Raw genomic sequence first — 19,327 nt, forward strand, 5'->3', positions numbered from 1 at the left:
AGTGGACCCCATTGAACTCAGTGGGGCTTATGGATAGAACTTGGTGCAAAAACCAGGCACCATCCTGTCCCCAAGCCTGAAAACTGCAACCCCAGAGCATGGGCAGAATACAGCCGAATAGCTATTACATGTAGGTGCCCCCATGTCTCAGTGCAAGAGATGCCTTAGCAGTTGAGCTGGCTGGGCCCCAAACCTCTTTCTGCTCATCATTAGAGCTGCTGAGAGACCCTAGAAGGTTGGGAATAGGATCTGGCTCCTGCTGTTTCTTAGCCACCTCCTCATTTTCCTTATTCACGCAAAATGGAGTGATTTTTGGTTGTGCTTTCTTGCGAGAAGCTCTCTTTGGAGCAGGGCCCGTGGCACTCGGGGAGAGACCAGAAATTTTGTAACCACTCCAGGTCAACACCATCTTTGCCCTTAATTCCATATCATGTTACTTATACCATTTGTAGCAATTAAAGCTTTTCTAACTTTAGTCTGCAGCAACTTCTGTGTCATTCACTTAGTGTTCTGCAGAATGCGGAGGCTAGACTGGTGACTGGGAGTGGCTGCTGGAACCATGTAAGACCGCTGCTAAAGGAACTACTTTCAAAGTGTTGGTGCTGACCTTTAAAGCCCTAAACTGCCTTGGCCTAGGATACCCGAAGGAGCATCCCCAACCCCATCCTTCAGCCTGGACCCTGAGGTCCAGGACTGAGGGCCTTCTGGCGGTTCCCTCATTGTGAGAAGCCAAGTTACAGGGAACCAGGCAGAGGGCCTTCTCGGTAGTGGCACCCTCCCTGTGGAACACACTCCCATTAGTTGTCAAGGAGATGAGTAACTATGTAACCTTTAGAAGACACCTGAAGGCAGCCTTGTATATTGTATGTGTTGGAAGCCGCCCTGAGTGTCTGGGGAAACGCAGTCAGATGGGTGGCAGGTAAATATTATGGTTGTTATTATTATTATTATTATTATTATTATTATTGACACAGGATGCTGATGACATGGCAGCTTCACCCCAGTGCCTTGCCAGGGCAGGAGGGGGATGGTCTTCCTAAAAATATTGAGCTGAGCAAGGCTGGATGCAGCTCCTGCTCCCAAGAGTGGCACATGCCAGTCTGTGCACTTGCTCTGCTGGGAGGGGGCAGATGTTTAGCTGCTGATCCATCACAAGGTTGGAAACCAGATCTCGCCCGGCCCTAGGGACTCCTCCCAAGAATCCTGGGAGCCAGAATTGGTTCAGGACCCTGAGAGTTGCAAGGAGACAGCTTCAGCCCTGCTGTCCAAAGACTGCAATTCCCAGGGTGGTCAGCAATCCCCCCTTCTTGCCAGGGAACTCTGGGAATTGTAGCTGGGTAGAGGGTGGGAGAGGGTCTCCCCTCCAGTCTCCACACTTGGGGGGGGGCTGTATCTCCCCACTCCACAGGGCTTCTCCTTCCTCGGAGTCCTTGGATGCTTCTCTGTGTTATGAAATGCGACCTTCCCCTCAATCTGAAGGGGGCTTCTTTGCACGCCCTCTTTTTCTTGCCCCAAAGACTCCTCCCCAACAAGGAAGGCAGCATCTTGATCCAAAGGAAGAACAGAGTTACAGACCTGCTGGACACTCAGCCCCTCCCTGGCTTGGCCGAGAGGAATTGGGGGCAGGACCCTCTGCTCCCTGACTTGAGGGTCTCCCCCCCCCCCATGCATGAGCTGAACGGGGGGCCCCCTTGCCTCCTCCCTTGCAGCCCTGGGACCCCCTTTTCCCCGCTGCACCCCAAGGGGGAAGAGAGAAGAGACTCACCGGATTCCAGGAGGGGCACCGAGGAAGTTTTTGCAAAGCAGAGAGAACAAAGCAGCCTCCTCTTTGCTCGCAGGAAGGGACTGGGCAGGGAGGGGCTTCTGCTCGGGAGGACCTTGCCCTCCCCCGCCCTCCCCTTCCTGTCCTCTCTAGGAATCCCGCTCTGCTCCTTTTAACCCTTGGAAAGCCGAGGGCACGGAGACCGCCCCTCCCTCCCTCCTTCCCCCTGCCTGCTTCTGCGCTCTAGGGCTGCCCTCCCTTCTCCATCTGGGCCAAGGACTCTGCATCAAGGGCCCCTGGGGGTGCAGGACAGGGGAGCATCTCTTGGCCCCCCAGGGAAAGAGAAACGTGCGTGTGTGTGTGTGTGTGTGTGTGGAGGGGGGGAGACTTCCAAGGAGACTCTGCAGGTCCCCAACATCGCAGCCGGATCCCACGTACCCTGCCGGTGGGTCCCAGGGAAGGCGCTTCCAGGAAAGGCCCTTTAACATTCAATTATTTAGTCATTTCGTCTCCGTTGTCAGGCCGAGGGGGCTGGCGTTTGTCCACAGACAGCCCAGGAGGACTCCCCTGAGTGAGTGCTTGAGGGCCCTGCTCTTGCCACTTACCATCTGGCCTGGGGCGGGGCCTGAAGCCTCATAAGGACTGCGTGCTGCTTGCTGCCTGCTGCCCAGGAGGACTCCCTGAGTGAGTGCTTGAGGGCCCTGCTCCTTCCTGCCACTTACCATCTGGCCTGGGGCGGGGCCTGAAGCCTCATAAGGACTGCGTGCTGCTTGCTGCCTGCTGCCCAGGAGGACTCCCTGAGTGAGTGCTTGAGGGCCCTGCTCCGTCTTGCCACTTACCATCTGGCCTGGGGCGGGGCCTGAAGCCTCATAAGGACTGCATGCTGCTTGCTGCCTGCTGCCCAGGAGGACTCCCCTGAGTGTGTGCCTGAGGGCCCTGCTCCTTCCTGCCACTTGCCACCTGGCCCAGGGCGGGGCCTGACAGGCCTCACTAGGACAGTTGTTACTGCCAGAGAGGCACAGAGTGTTTTTAAAATGTTTTTTAAAATTTTCTTTGGATTTTTTGTATGTGGGGGGTGGGGGTGGGATGGATGTTTGGTTGGGCTTGGGGAATTATTATTTTTTTCATTTTGATGTTTTTGTATTTTTTACATTATTTTTTGTTGGTTTGTTTTTATTCTTTTATTGGTTTTGTTTGTTTAAGGTGTTATTTTGTTCTTAGGGGGAGGGGTCAGGGCTGCCGGGGAGTGGGCCCCAGCCCACAAAATGGCTGGGGCATGTTCCACAGGGGGGGATGCACTGGGACAACCGATCTCAGTGATCACGGGTAGGAGGAGGAGTTATGCTAAGACCAGACCATGTCATTACAGAGGAGGCAGGTTTAGTCGTTGTCTGAGGACTATTCCTGCCTCCGGGTCTGGTCCTGACCGGATGGATACTAGAATCAGCAAGGGATACCCACATGACCTGAAGGTGCTGCTGTGCAATGCCAGGTCAATGATTCATAAGACCACTGCCATCCATGACGTGATCGTGGATGGAGGACTTGACCTGGCATGTGTAACAGAGACTTGGTTGGATGAAGCAGATGGGCCTGTCCTTGCCGCTGCTTGTCCACCAGGTTTCTCTTACGCACAGCAACCCAGGTCATGTGGGCGGGGGGGGGGTTGCAGTGATTTTTAGGAAGTCATTAGTTTGCACCAGGCGTCCTATTGGGAAGACCCAGTTTTCTGAGTGCATGTTCTGGAAGCTGGGCAATAGGGGCAGTACAGGATTCCTTTTGGTGTACCGACCTCCCCGCTGCACCAAGGATTCCCTGCCCGAGCTGCTTCAGGTCGTGGCGGATGTTCTCCTGGAGACACCTAGCTTGGTCATCCTAGGGGATTTTAACATCCATGCCGACACGACCTTACAAGGGGCCGCTCGGGACTTCGTGGAAAGCATGGCCTCCATGGGGCTGTCCGTGAATAAGTCTGGCCCATCCCATAGCCGTGGACATGCCTTGGACCTGGTGTTTACCTCGATGGATGTTGGTGATCTGACACTAAGTAAAAGCGAAACGAAAGAAGTGCCATGGTCAGATCACTTCCTGGTGCAACTGGACTTCTCTGCGACCCATCCCCTCTGCAGGGAGGTGGGACCAATTCGGATGGTCCACCCCCGCCACTTAATGGATCCAAATGGTTTCCAGAGAGTGGTAGGGGATGCTTTATCCCATGTTGATGGCCTTTCAGCTAATTCCCTGGTGGCCCGCTGGAATGTGGAGTTAACCAGGGCTATTGACTGTTTGGCTCCGAAGCGCCCTCTCCGATTGCATGGAGCCCAGACAGCCCCGTGGTTTTCCACGGATCTGAGGGCAATGAAACAATCGTTGAGACGGCTAGAGCACCGGTGGCGGATAACTCATTCCGAATCTGACCGGACACAGGTTAGAGCTCAACGTTGAGCCTACCAAGTGGCGATAGTGACGGCGAAGAAGAATTTCTTCACCGCCTCTATTGCATCTGCAGAAAACAGCAGCAGGAGACTTTTCCAGGTGGTTCACAATTTAGCGGAACCACCTGCAACATCGGGGCCCAGTACGGGCCACATGTTCTCCTGCAATGATTTTGCAAAGTTTTTTGCAGATAAAATCGCTCAGATTCGGGAAGAAGTAGACTCCACCATGGGAGCAGGACCGGTGCGGGAGAGTGCTAGAGTTCTGTCTAGTCAAGTTGAGTGGGATCAATTCCAATCTGTTACCTCCGAGGATGTGGACAGGCTGCTTGGACGAGTGAAACCAACCACCTGTCTCCTGGATCCTTGCCCATCCTGGCTTATAAAAGCTAGCCGGGAAGGACTGGGCGATGGGCTTCGTGGGGTGGTGAATGCTTCCCTCTGTGAGGGAGCCTTCCCAGACCCGCTGAAAGAGGCGGTTATTAAACCGCTTCTTAAAAAACCATCTTTAGATGCGGCCACGATGGCCAACTATCGCCCAGTCTCAAATCTTCCATTCCTGGGCAAGGTGATTAAGCGAGCGGTTGCCGAACAACTCCAGGCACGCCTGGAAGAAGCGGACCATTTGGATCCCTTCCAGTCGGGATTCAGGCCTCATCATGGGACTGAAACTGCCTTGGTCGCACTGGTTGATGATCTCCGGCGGGCTAGGGACAAAGGTGAGAGCTGTTTCCTAGTTCTGCTGGATCTCTCAGTGGCGTTTGATACCATCGACCATAGCATCCTTCTGGACCGTCTTGAGGGGCTGGGAGCTGGGGGCACTGTTATACAGTGGTTCCGCTCCTTGCTCCTGGGCTGGGTGGTGGGGGATGAGTGTTCAGACCCCTGGGCTCTCACTTGTGGGGTGCCTCAGGGTTCTGTCCTCTCCCCCATGCTTTTCAACATTTACATGCAGCCGCTGGGAGAGATCATCAGGAGGTTTGGGCTGGGTGTTCATCAGTATGCTGATGATACCCAGCTCTACCTCTCTTTTAAATCAGAACCAGTGAAGGCGGTGAAGCTCCTGCGTGAGTGTCTGGAGGCGGTTGGTGTTGAATGGTTTCTTTAAATGTAAAGGTTCATCATTGTTCCACTCCATGTGTATGTCTTTAAGGGGCCGGAGCAAGGGCCAGAGCAAAACTAACGAGACCCAGCTTTACAGCTGTGAAACGTAGCAGGTGCTGCTGAGTTGTATTTGATTAAGGCGTGTCAGCATTTGGGTAGAGTATATAAGGAGCAGCACCTAGCTCTCCCATTACCCTGGGGGATGGGTTGGTGGTTGGGTCATGTTTGTTTGTTGGTGTATTTAGTGTAAATGGAGTTTTTGTTTTTCTTATTAAAACCTTCTTTAAGTTATTTTTGAGTCCTTTCCTTTTAATGCATGATCTCCCCAGCAAGCTCTCTGCAGCGTCACTATACTGCAAAAAGCCAACATCTTTGGTTATGGGCCCAGCTACTGAGTGGATGACTGCATATTTTTGGACTCTGAGAAAGGTTTGAAAACTCCTTCTCCTGTTAGCGTAGTTTTTGTGGGTCTGGAAGAGTTCCAGAATGGTTGACCGGGTTCCTGAAGCTGAGAAGGCTCTGGTCTTCCCACAGCTAACAGATGAGAACTATAGTTTATGGTCTTTTCGGGTGGAGGCGCTTTTGACCTCTAGAGAAGTATGGACCTATGTAACTGATGACCCTCCTAACCCTGTAACTAATGCTTGGTCGAAAGGAGATGCAAAAGCCAGGGCGATAATTAATTTGGCAGTCAGCGACCAGCAAGTAGTCTATATAAGAAATAAGAAAACTGCCAAAGAAATGTGGGACAGTCTTGCAGCAGTGCATGTTAGAAAAGAGTCAGCGTCTGCATTGACGTTTTTCAAGCAGTTGTACCAGACGAAGTTGCAGCCTGGTGGTGATTTGGCAGCACACTTGAGACGTCTGGAGGCAATACGCGGCGAGTTAATTCGAAGGGACATGGAGATACCTGATATTCAGTATGTTTTTATCATCCTTTGTTCCCTTAATGAGGACTTTGATGGTATAGCTAGCCAGATATCTGCCGTTCCACCAGCACAATTAACTGTGGAAGGGGTAACGGCAAGATTAATGGGCGAGTTGGATAGAAGGGAGGCTTGTGCCATAAGCACTCCTGTTTCCAGAAAGAATGAGGAACGCCATATGCAAACCTGTGGTGATACAACTGCATTTAAAGCTGCAAAGCGTTGTTGGTTCTGCAATAAGCAAGGACATTTTGCAAGGGACTGCAGATCCAAAAGAAAGCAAAGTACTCCCAAGCCTGTTTCTGTTCGTCAATCACGGTCGTCAGCCCAGCAGCCGGCATCGTATAGTAGAGACAGAAACGAGCCGCGAGCTTTTCACGCTCAGACTAAAGATCGTAAAAGAATTAAAGATGCCAAGTGGAAGTCTTTTGTTATCGACTCAGGAGCATCGCAGCACGTCTGCAATGATCGAAGCTTGTTTATTTCTTTCGAAGAGGAAATTGGTAATGTACATTTAGCCAATTCACAAGTCCTGCAGTCGCTTGGCAGGGGTACCGTTAAACTTGACTCTTTAAACATTACAATAGCGAACTGCATTTACTGCCCGTCAATAGACAATTTATTATCAGTAAGGTGTTTTGCTCATCAAGGGATAACTGTGCGTTTCTTAAAGTCTATGTGTGAGTTTTTCGAGGGGAACAAACGTCTATTGTATGCCCGGGAATCTGATGGTTTATATAGACTGTATTTTCGAACCTACTCCCAATCGTCTATAAATTGCAGAGCAGCACAGTCAAGCCAGGGGTTGAGGAATGTAAGGCCACATTCTGGGTGTGTCCACGAGGTGCACAGAATTCTGGGACACCTGAATTTTGCTGATGTAATTAAGACAAAAAATATTGTCAATGGCCTCAACTTAAAACCATGTAAATTCTTTATGCAATGTCTATCCTGTTGCAAGAATAAGATTAAGGTTGCACGCAAGGGTAGGTGCTCAGATAGGAAAGTAACTGAGCCATTTGAGCGTGTACATTGTGATTTAGTTGGGCCACTCCCACCATCCTTAGGAGGTTCAAAGTACTGGCTTACTCTGATAGACCAGTATAGTAGATATTGTTGGACTTATGCAATAGCTGAGAAGTCCCAAGCATTTGAGAAGTACAAGGTTTTTTGCAACTGGGTAAAAACACACTTTAACAAACCAATTAAGAACCTGTTTTCTGACCGGGGTGGGGAATTTGTTTCTGAAGATTTTGAGAACTTCCTGGAAGCGCAGGGGACTACTCATGAGTTATCTTGCCCCCAAAGTCCCTGGCAAAATGGGCTTGTTGAAGTTGTGCAGCGTGACCTGCAGGCAGGGGTTAAAACTTATCTGCACGATGCTAATCTGCCCAAAGACTTTTGGGCTGAAGCGCTCCATGCGTTTTGTTATGTGAGAAATCGCAGTTATCATTCTGGTTTAGATGTCACCCCCTATGAGAAGCTGTTTAAAAAACGCCCTAATCTGAAATACCTACGCATTTGGGGTTCGGATGTAATTATGCATTATCCTGCTAAGCAGAAATTAGGTGAGCGTAGTGTCCAGGGAAAATTAATGGGCTACCAGCAGGGGGCGTACAGAATTTACATACCAGCAACTGGCAAATTTCATATTACCAGAAGCATGATACAAACTGTAAATTGGAATGGGGTTGCTGTTTTCCAAGATACTGATGGTATAAATGATACTGAGGAAGAAGAGGAAGCAGCAGCAGCAGGAGGAGGAAATGGTGATTCTGAATTAATGGAAGAAGACAAAAAGCCTGTTGAATCTGATAATTTGTTTGATTTAAAGTCACAGGCACCTGAGGGGAGGTTAGATTCTCTTGAGTTTTCTGACCGTGAGCTTAGCCTACAGGCACCTCTTCAGTCTGACAATGATGATTTACAACCTGAAACTAGTGGTTCACTGAGTCCCATTAAGTCTGAGGAGTCTGACTCTCCTTCCGGACTGAGACGTTCAGATAGAAAGAGGCAGAAGCCACAACGTTTCGCAGATGAACATTTTAATACTGTGTATGCCAATAAGGCGGTTTTTGAGCTAAAAAGCTACAAAGATGTTCAGAATTTACCTAAGCACCAAGCTGTAAATTGGTATAAAGCTATGAACTCTGAGATAGCTTCTTTAAAAGAGCATAACACTTGGTCTCTAGTACCACAAACCCCAGATATGAGACTTATTGATTCAAAATGGGTTTATAGAGTTAAAATGAATGACAAAAATGAAGTTGTAAGGTACAAGGCAAAAATAGTTGCTAGGGGGTTTCAACAAATTCCAGGTGAAGATTATGTTTTGTGTTATTCACCAAGTGTAAAATATGAAACAGTTAAGCTTTTGTTAAAAGATGCTTCACAGTGTGGAAAAGCCCACTATGCAATGTTTCTCTGCTCTTAAGAGAGTGGTAATGTACCTTAAACATATCAAACATTATAGGTTGCATTTTTACTAAAGCACTTCCAAAGGTTACACATGAAAAACATGTACAAAGTATGCTTTATGTTTTTGTTCCACAATGATGAACCGCAGGGGAAATGTTGAATGGTTTCTTTAAATGTAAAGGTTCATCATTGTTCCACTCCATGTGTATGTCTTTAAGGGGCCGGAGCAAGGGCCAGAGCAAAACTAACGAGACCCAGCTTTACAGCTGTGAAACGTAGCAGGTGCTGCTGAGTTGTATTTGATTAAGGCGTGTCAGCATTTGGGTAGAGTATATAAGGAGCAGCACCTAGCTCTCCCATTACCCTGGGGGATGGGTTGGTGGTTGGGTCATGTTTGTTTGTTGGTGTATTTAGTGTAAATGGAGTTTTTGTTTTTCTTATTAAAACCTTCTTTAAGTTATTTTTGAGTCCTTTCCTTTTAATGCATGATCTCCCCAGCAAGCTCTCTGCAGCGTCACTATACTGCAAAAAGCCAACAGTTGGAAGATGGATGGCGGCTAACAGATTGAGGTTGAATCCTGACAAGACAGACGTACTGTTTTTGGGGGACAGGAGGCGGGCAGGTGTGGAGGATTCCCTGGTCCTGAATGGGGTAACTGTGCCCCTGAAGGACCAGGTGCGCAGCCTGGGAGTTATTTTGGACTCACAGCTGTCCATGGAGGCACAGGTTAAATCTGTGTCCAGGGCAGCTGTTTACCAGCTCCATCTGGTACGTAGGCTGAGACCCTATCTGCCTGCGGACTGTCTCGCCAGAGTGGTGCATGCTCTGGTTATCTCCCGCTTGGACTACTGCAATGCACTCTACGTGGGGCTACCTTTGAAGGTGACTCGGAAACTACAACTATTCCAGAATGCGGCAGCTAGACTGGTGACTGGGGGCGGCCGCCGAGACCATATAACACCGGTCTTGAAAGACCTACATTGGCTCCCAGTACGTTTCCGAGCACAATTCAAAGTGTTGGTGCTGACCTTTAAAGCCCTAAACGGCCTCGGTCCAGTATACCTGAAGGAGCGTCTCCACCCCCATCATTCTGCCCGGACGCTGAGGTCCAGCGCCGAGGGCCTTCTGGCGGTTCCCTCATTGCGAGAAGCAAAGCTACAGGGAACCAGGCAGAGGGCCTTCTCGGTAGTGGCGCCCGCCCTGTGGAATGCCCTTCCAGCAGATGTCAAAACGATAAACAACTACCTGACATTCAGAAGACATCTTAAGGCAGCCCTGTTCAGGGAAGTTTTCAACGTGTGATATTTTACTGTATTTTTGGTTTTTATGGAAGCCGCCCAGAGTGGCTGGGGACACCCAGCCAGATGGGCGGGGTATAAATAATAAATTATTATTATTATTATTATTATTATTATTATTATTATTATTATTATTCCAGATCATGTGGCCAGCAGGACTAAACCGCTTCTGGCGCAACGGGGTACATTGGTGAAAACCAGAGTGCACAGAAATGCCACAACTACTTGTACTCGTATGTTTTTGAACTCCTAGGTTGCAGAAGCTGGAACAGAGCAACGGGAGCTCACCCCGTCGTGGGGATTCGAACCCCGACCTCCCTTTTCCTTCAGATGAGGGTCCCCATAGCCAAAGAGGGCCCTCAGGGAAGACTCCCCAGGGAGGGGGTGGAAAGAGCCAACTCCTAGGGGCCAAGGTCCCGTTGTTCCCCCCCAAAAAACAAATTTGATTTACATTAAAATGGTGAGGGGTGTGTGGCATCATCTCATCCATTAGACTGGGAGGAAGAGAGAGTGGGACGGAAGCCCAGCCAAGCATTGCCAGGGGATGGTTGGGGGCGCTGGCAGAGAATTTCCTGGAGGGGCTCCAGAGCTGCCTTGGTGTCTTCCTCCTGCTCAGGTATCTGATTGAAGTAAAGCGGGGGGGGGGTCCTAGTCCCACCGCACCCCCTTCCTCCAGGGAGTTTGGATTCATGGAATCCTAGAGCCAGCCAGCACAGAGAGCATGTGAAGCTAACTCTTTATTAGCAGAAACAAGGACTGCTCCAGGGAGCCAGGAATAGTCAGCACTCAACTCTTCTCAGTAGTTGCAGAGATCCGGGTGGAAGAATCTGCAGCCCAGCCCTTTGTGGTTCTGACGCACAAAAGCCAACTCCTAGGGGCTGATCGTCTTTGCCAATAAAATATTTGTGGGGTCCTGGCGCCCCAAACTAGCACTGCCATTCAAATAGTGTGTGTGCACGGCATCATATGATCAATTCTGCTGGACAGTGATTGCCTGGGCCCTCCTATTATTTTATTCAAGTTGGCACATCTGCTGAGAAGTAAGCCAGGTCAGAAGTAAGCCAGGTGGTACATGGGGAGTGATTTTCAGCCCCATGCAACCTTCAATGTGGGGTTCCTCGGGGCTCTAGCCTATCCCCCAGGTTGTTAAACATCTACATGAAACTGCTGGGTGGGGTTATCTGGAGGTTTGGAGTACGTTGCCAGCAGTATGCTGATGACACTCAGCTCTGTTTCTCCTTTACACCTGCAGGTGAGGCAGTGGAAGTGCTGGACCAGCGTCTTGCCTCGGTAATGGACTGGAAAGCCAACAAACTTAAGCTCAAGCCAGATAAGACCGAGGCACTGTTAGTGGGTGGTTCCCTAGGCCACCTGCTCTTCACGGGGTCACGTTTCCTCCAAAGGAGCAGGTTCACAGCTTGGGGGTACTCCTGGAGCCTTTGCTGTCGCTCGAGGCTCAGGCGGCCTCGGTGGCCCGGAGTGCCTTCCATCAGCTTCGGTAGTAGAAGTAGAAGCTGTGAGGATACTGTCTACTTGGATCTCATTTAAGTCAGGAAGGGAAAGATCTTCTAGAAAGAGAAGAATCCCAAACCAGTTATGAAGGGTGTGGTGACCCCCTGGGTCTTCTATACTGTCAGAAGTACCTCAGGAGCGTGGAGACTGACAGAAAGTACCACCTTGTTTAAGAATCAAAATATTAAGCTGCAACAGCTAAATTAAGGAGCTGAAGTGAAATAACTGGAAATAAGCTCAGCATTGGCCACCCTCTCTAGACACCTGTAACATCGAAGAGGAATAACTTTAAAAAAGCAACGGAAGTTTAAAAGAAGCTGTGCATTTACTACTTTGTTTAGAAGCCTGTAACACACACTAAACTTAGTACAATTTATTTTTGGTACTAAAGGGTTAAGAGGTAACAAGTCGCTCTAATCACTGAGCAGCCGGAAGTCATTAAGCATCCAGGAATGTGAGGTTTGTCTTCAAAGGGGAGTTGTGCTGTTCCTAAGAGTGGGGATGCTGAGTTTGAGAACACAGTAAATGCTTTTGCAGCTAGACACTGTTTTCGCTGTGGTTCCTCTTCCCATTTAATCAGGAACTGCACACGTGAACCTGGTCAAGACAGCACCAAGGCCGTTACCCCTAGTTACCAGACAAGGAGTTCCAGGGGACATCGAAGAAGAGGAAGAGGTCATGGCTACTCCCACAGCACACAGCACATGGCTTCAGCAATGGCGTTGATGCAAGGGCGTGGCCAAGGCAGCAATCTACGCTGGTTGATCGACAGTGGTGCATCTCACCACCTGGTGGCGCCATCTAGTCTCCATTTGCAGAAGTGCAGGCATTTGCAAACCCTTAAAGTTGTGACAATGGCAGATTCAACTAAACGTTCCTTAGAGACCGTAGGCACAGTGTTCTTCAATTGTTTGCATACAGAAATTGATGCATATGTGCTAAAGGGAATGAAGGGGTGTATTTTGTCTGTGTCAGAACTTGATAGAGATGGGTTTAAAACTGTGTTTGAAAATGGGGTTTACACTATTTCAAAGAATAACGTATCTCTTTTGCAGGTGGAATGCAGAAATGGGTTATATTATTTTGAGACAAGTCCAGATGAAGTTGAACAGGTTCATGCTGGTTGTGTGAACTCGCCTACCCATAATTCTTGTGTTCATTTATGGCACCGCCGTTTGGGACATATTAATTTTCAGTATGTTAAAAGGCAACCTGAATTATCAGAAGGGTCCAAGATGAACAAATGTACTAAGTATTTGGATTGTACTGCATGCAAAAGGGCGAAGGTTCATAGATGCAGCTATCCCAGTTCAGATAGGAAATCTGACAAAGTATTCCAACTTGTGCATATGGACCTATGTGGCCCAATGCCTGTTGCTAGCATGGGAGGTTCGAGGTATGCACTGTGTCTCTCGGATGACAAAACAAAAGTCACATGGTTTTTTCCTCTCAAAACAAAAGCAGATACTGCAGAAACAGTTAAAAATTTTGCTTTATACGGGAAGAAGCCCAAAGTTAATTACTTTCGGGTGTTTGGATCTCAAGCCTATGTACTTATCCCAAAAGTGTTAAGGAAAATGGGAAGTCCAAGGGCTAGGAAACTCATCTTTTGTGGGTACAAACCACACGCCAAATCTTGGAGGTTCGTGAACCCAGATGGGGATACTACATCAGTAGGAGCGCTGAATTTTGTGAGCAATCCGGATGGGCTCACTTACATGCTAACCCTGACATTTTGAGAGATGATTTAGGCATTTATGCTGAGAATGAAAGTCCAGCATTTATGCTGAGAATGGTGAGCCAGAAGGGGATGGTCACATGGTTCAGATGCAGATTCTGACCAGGCACAAGGTTCTTCTTCTAAGGTAGAAAAGCCAGAATCTAGGAGTGTTCCAACATCGCCAATCAGTAGGCCTAGCAGACAGCAAAAGTGAAGCAGGTCGCCTGCAACACCAAGCCCAAGGGAGGTATCTAAACGGAGGTCTTTATCCCTAGGGGCGCATCCAGATATAAAGTCAGAGACATTCTGACAGCCAATGGTCAGAGGGGGCACAAGAGGAACAATTGTGCAGATCAAAACGTGCCACAAAGGGCAAACCACCAGAGCGGTTTAAGGTGACAAGTGTATACGTAAATATGGCACAGTGTGAGCCAGATAGCTATATAGAGGTACAACAGCTTCCAAGCTCAGAAGCCGTAAAGTGGCAGGAAGCAATGGAAAAAGAGATGGCTTCAATGAAGTCTCTCGGTGTGTTTACATGTACAGAGCTTCCGATAGGGCAACAAGCTGTAGGTTGTCGATGGGTATATCGTTTAAAGCCCACAACTACTGAGGAGTTGCAATATAAAAGCCCGACTAGTTGCAAAAGGATTTTCGCAGCGCAAAGGTGTTCACTATTCTCAAATCTATGCCCCTACTTCAAGATCGGAGTAATTAAGAATGCTTTTAGCCTCTTCAGCTAAGAAGGGAAATAAGCTGGAAGAATGGCAGACGCAATTGATGGACTATATGGAACTGGCCGAAATGATTGGCAGGATCCGAGATTTGGGAGAAGAAACAATGGAAGAGGACTGGAAAAAATTCAAGGACTATTTACAAAAACAGTATAAGTTGTACGAATGTTAAGAAATTGCACGATCCAGAAAAATATGGCTCCAGTAATTTGATTGTGAGATACAGAAAACTAAGTTATAAATAAGAAAAGGTCGAGACTTAAAGAAATATTATGTTTAATCTAAAGTACAAATAATTGACAAAAATTACTTTAAGTTTAGAATGATAACATTTGAAAAGTACAAAATAAGGCATGAAACAAGTTAATAATTTGCTATTATTTTTACTATAAAGAACGCAGGGTAAGGGAGATGTGAGGAAGTCCAGTTAGTTATATAAAAAAGGGAAAAAAATGTTATGAACAGTTGTGTTTTTCTGTTTTTCCTTTTCTATATTGTTTGTTGGTGTATTTGTATTTGTTTTTCTGTTTGATATCTTTTTGGTGAAGGGATTTTGTGTGTTTAATATGTGACTTTTTATTTTGTGTTTGGAAATTTAATAAAATATATTTTTTTTAAAAAAGGATTTTCGCAGCGCAAAGGGGTTCACTATTCTCAAATCTATGCCCCTACTTCAAGATCGGAGTCATTAAGAATGCTTTTAGCCTCTTCAGCTAAGAAGGGAAATAAGTTGTTTCATTTTGATGTCAATGTGGCTCATTTAAATGCAGACTTACAGGAGGTAGTCTATATGACACCACCACCAGGTTTTGAAGGAGACAAGTCAAACCAGGTCTGGCGCCTACACAAATCCATTTATGGATTGAAACAGTCTGCCCGTAATTGGAATTCCTGCTTAAACGATGCTCTAGAAAGCATGGGGTTCAGAAAGAGTGCAGCAGATGCGTATCTTTATCTAAAAGGCTCGGGATGTGAACAAGAAGCAGTTTTGATATTTGTTGATGATTTACTATACAGTGGAAAGGACGATAAACTTGCACAACAATTTGCCACAAAGCTTGGAGAAAAGTTTCAGATAAAATCACTAGGCACTGTATCTATTTATCTAGGAGTTAAAATTCAGCAAGATGAAAATGGGAACTATTGGCTCAGCCAAGAAGCTAAGATCCAGCAGTTGCTGGAAAGGTTTAAAATGGACGACTGTGCTGGTGTTAAAACCCCAATGGAGTTAAGTTACACAAAGGATGCTCAAGCCGAGCAACAGGCAAGGTTCAGTAATCCCGGGGTTTACCAGTCAGCGATAGGCAGTCTACTTCACATTGCACAGTGGACTCGGCCCGATATAACATATGCTGTCAACATGCTGTCTAGACAAGCTGAAAAACCATCAATGCATGCTTGGCAAGGAGTAAAAAGAGTTTTAAGGTATCTCCAAACTACCAAAAGGTTTCGCTTAAAACTATCAGCAGAGGGCAGCACACAACTTGAATGTTGGGCCGACAGCAGTTGGGCAGATGCTGGACCAGATAGAAAATCAGTGTCAGGAATGGTGATAAAATCTGGAAATGCACTAATTGGCTGGAGATCAAGAAAGCAATCACTTATAGCTTTAAGTTCAACTGAATCTGAGTTCAATGCATTATCAGATGTATGTAGAGAACTGGAATTTTATAAGCAACTGGTACAAGAATTGTTTGGAGAATGTTACCTACCTATCAGAGTGTGGGAAGACAATCAACCTTGTATTAAACTAGCTAAATCAGGTCAATTCAAGGCACTCACAAAACACTTGGATATCCGTTATCAGAATGTATGCCAAAGTGTAAAACAAGGTTTAATTGAACTAAAGTATTGTCCAAGCAGGGACGCAGGTGGCGCTGTGGGTAAAAGCCTCAGCGCCTAGGGCTTGCCGATCGAAAGGTCGGCGGTTCGAATCCCTGCGGCGGGGTGCGCTCCCGTCGTTCGGTCCCGGCGCCTGCCAACCTAGCAGTTCGAAAGCACCTCCGGGTGCAAGTAGATAAATAGGGACCGCTTACCAGCGGGAAGGTAAACGGCGTTTCCGTGTGCGGCTCTGGTTCACCAGAGCAGCGATGTCACGCTGGCCACGTGACCCGGAAGTGTCTTCGGACAGCGCTGGCCCACGGCCTCTTGAGTGAGATGGGCGCACAACCCTAGAGTCTGGCAAGACTGGCCCATACGGGCAGGGGTACCTTTACCTTTTTATTGTCCAAGCAAAGAAAATATCACAGACGGTTTTACAAAAGCTTTGAGTCCGCAATCTCATAAATATTTCTGTTCAGGTTTAAATTTGAATTAAGGTTGGTACAGCTCAGTGTTACGAGCGAGAGAGGGTGTTGGTACTAAAGGGTTAAGAGGTAACAAGTCGCTCTAATCACTGAGCAGCTGGAAGTCATTAAGCATCCAAGAATGTGAGTTAGTTTGTATAAATAGTCAGTTCACCCGTGTTTTTTTTCTCTTCCCCCACCCCACCTGACTCGCAGACTCGGTTTGTGGCCATGGGCGTGTTTGCTAATATGAGTTAAGTTTAGAGTAAAGTTTTCTTTATGCCGGAGATAAAAGCATGTGTGCTTTATCGCCAGGGTTTTTTTCTTTTGTAAATAAAGTTTTTTTTTTTTGAGTTCCAAAGTGTTTGCTCCAGGATTCTTCATTGAAATGTACTGACTCTCCTGTCTTCTTCAACCACTGCACGAAATTCTCTGCTGAGATAAGATTTATGGCGTTGGAAGCGCACTGGACGTTTACTTAACATTAAACTAATTAAAGTTTAATGGACATTTATTAATAGGTTTACTGTTTCCTGAAAGAACATTATCTCCTGACACATCCTTTGCTTTTTTCAACTTTGTTCTGTAAAATAAATCTTTCTTGTTTGTTCAACTTCTGCCAGAGTCTCCAAGGATCTTTATTTACGTTCACACAGAAAGATAATCCTATTTTTATTTCAATCTATCCCAATAATAATTGGGACAAAATATTTTAAAAGCTGGCAAAGAGACCTTGCCAATTTTATATGGTAGGGGAAGAAAGCCAGAATAAAATCAGAAATAATGATGGGGCCAAAAGAAACGGGGGGATTTGCAGTCCCAGATTTAAGAAGATATTTTGAAGCAGCGTGCTGGAGTTGGGTGAAAGAGTGGATGTTACAAAAAGATAATGAAGTTTTGGAACTAGAAGGCTGGGACAAAATACAGGGTTGGCATCGATATTTATTCTATGGGAAAATACAATTGCATAAAGGATTTACGAACCGCCGTGTGAGAAAGGCCCTATTTGACTTATGGGAGAGAACAAAAGAGAGAATTATAGAAAGAACTCCAAGGTGTACCTCTCCAATAGAGGCAACCTCGACATTAAAAAAAAAATTGCCTGGCCAACTTACGAGATTTAGCAGAAGAAATGAATGAAAATACAGTGGTACATCAGGTTAAGTACTTAATTCGTTCCGGAGGTCCGTACTTAACCTGAAACTGTTCTTAACTTGAAGCACCACTTTAGCTAATGGGGCCTCCTGCTGCTGCCGCACCACCGGAGCATGATTTCTGTTCTCATCCTGAAGCAAAGTTCTTAACCTGAAGCACTATTTCTGGGTTAGAGGAGTGAGTAACCTGAAGCGTATGTAACCTGAAGCGTATGTAACCCGAGGTACCACTGTATCAAATTAAAAGAATACGAAGAACTCAAAATACTGGGAATAAATTGGTTAGAATATTTCCAACTTAAGGCTACATACGAGAAAGATATAAAAACTGTTGAATAGTTTTATTGCTTTATTGTTCGGCGCCCAGCCACACTTCCCCTGCGAGCCTCTGCAGGTCATAAAGCAATTAGCAAAGTTGCACAGCGGTCGTGTGTCGAAAGAGCAGTAAACCAGTCCCAAAAGTTTCTTCTGTCCTAATATCTCTTTATTGGAACAAAATAGCGTATTTACAATCTCCAACAGCCATCCGTGTTAAGCTGCATCTTCTCTCTCTCCTTGCAGCGTCTTAACTGAACGCTTTTGATTCCCACTCAGTACACAGCATTCCAAGCTGCTTTCGTCATGTCCTGGCTTACTTCCCTTGTAAGCGCCTCCTCTCAGGCTCGAGGCATAGAAGGTTAACCCTTCACTACACCCAACAAAAACTAGGGGATTTGGGAAATAAAATATCAAAATTAGAAAGAGAGGTTTTACAAAATAATCAAAAAACACTCTCTAAAATATATAGATTATTAGATAAAGTCCTCCCAGATCAAGAAGTCAAAGGAGAGAATATTCTAAAGTAGGAACGGGATTTAGGATATACAATTGATTCTGAAGATTGGAAAAAGTTTTGGGGGGAAAATATAAATTTTACAGCTTAGTATTCATTAAGAGAGAATTATATGAAGATGCACCACAGATGGTATATGGCACCAGACAGACTGGCAAAAACGAATAGATCAAATAGTAATAAATGCTGGAGATGTAATAGAATGAAAGGCACTCTATAGAATATGTGGTGGACATGTCCAGAGATCAGAAAATTTTGGGAGATGATCCATGAAGAGATTAAAAAATTGATAAAAGTATCATATATCAGGAGGGCAAAAGCATATTTACTAGGAATCTTGAGTAAGCATATCCCCAAAGACAAAACTAACATATTTCTGTATGCAACAACAGCAGTGAAAATGTTGGTAGTTAGTCATTGGAAAGGAAATTATATCCCAACAAAAGGGGACTGGTTAAGTAAACTATGTGAGTACCTGGAGTTAGTAAAATTGACGGATTTAATAAGGCATAAATCCAAAACTGTAATACAGAAACAATGGGAGTGCTTAAATGAATATTTATACAAGCAGGGCTCAAATACGAAAGTTTGGCTATACTTAGACTAAGCTTGTTAAGAATATAGAGAACATAAGGATTTGACGGATTATGAAAGAACCTAAGGAAGGGAAATGATTGAAGAACAGATGTAAAGGCGAGCAAATAACGAAGAGACGTGCGGGGAATGCGGTGGAAGTCTTTTAAAATATTTTAACTAGGATTTATATTATTGTAATGCTTGAAGGAGTCAAAATTAAGGGGGTGAAGCAATTAGCAATTCAAGCTAAAGAGCTAGCCCAGGAAGATGAAAAAAAAGTAACTACGCTATCTAAACGGGGGTCAGAATTGCCGGACCCCCAGAGAAGAACTAATACGATTCCGGAAGAAATACAGGCTAAAGAGTTGGAAGAAACTTTGAGAACCTGGCTATGCTCCACCTCCATCGTTCTGCCCGGACACTGAGGTCCAGTGACAAGGGTCTTCTGGAGGTTCCCTCGGTATGAGAAGCCAAGTAACAGGGAACCAGGCAGAGGGCCTTCTCGGTAGTGGCACCCACCCTGTGGAATGCCCTCCCATCAGATGTCAAAGAGAAAAATAACTACCAAAC

At 46.3% G+C, this 19,327-nt stretch overlaps 1 protein-coding gene across 1 annotated transcript in view; it reads right to left on the bottom strand.

The window, feature by feature from the left end:
• Positions 1-19,327, bottom strand: part of LOC308580565 (uncharacterized protein) — an 82,676-nt gene that overhangs the window by 46,677 nt on the left and 16,672 nt on the right. The window lies entirely within an intron of this gene.

The sequence above is a fragment of the Podarcis bocagei genome, assembly GCF_964188305.1.
Source record: "Podarcis bocagei genome assembly, chromosome: 2".
NCBI classification, from domain to species: domain Eukaryota; kingdom Metazoa; phylum Chordata; class Lepidosauria; order Squamata; family Lacertidae; genus Podarcis; species Podarcis bocagei.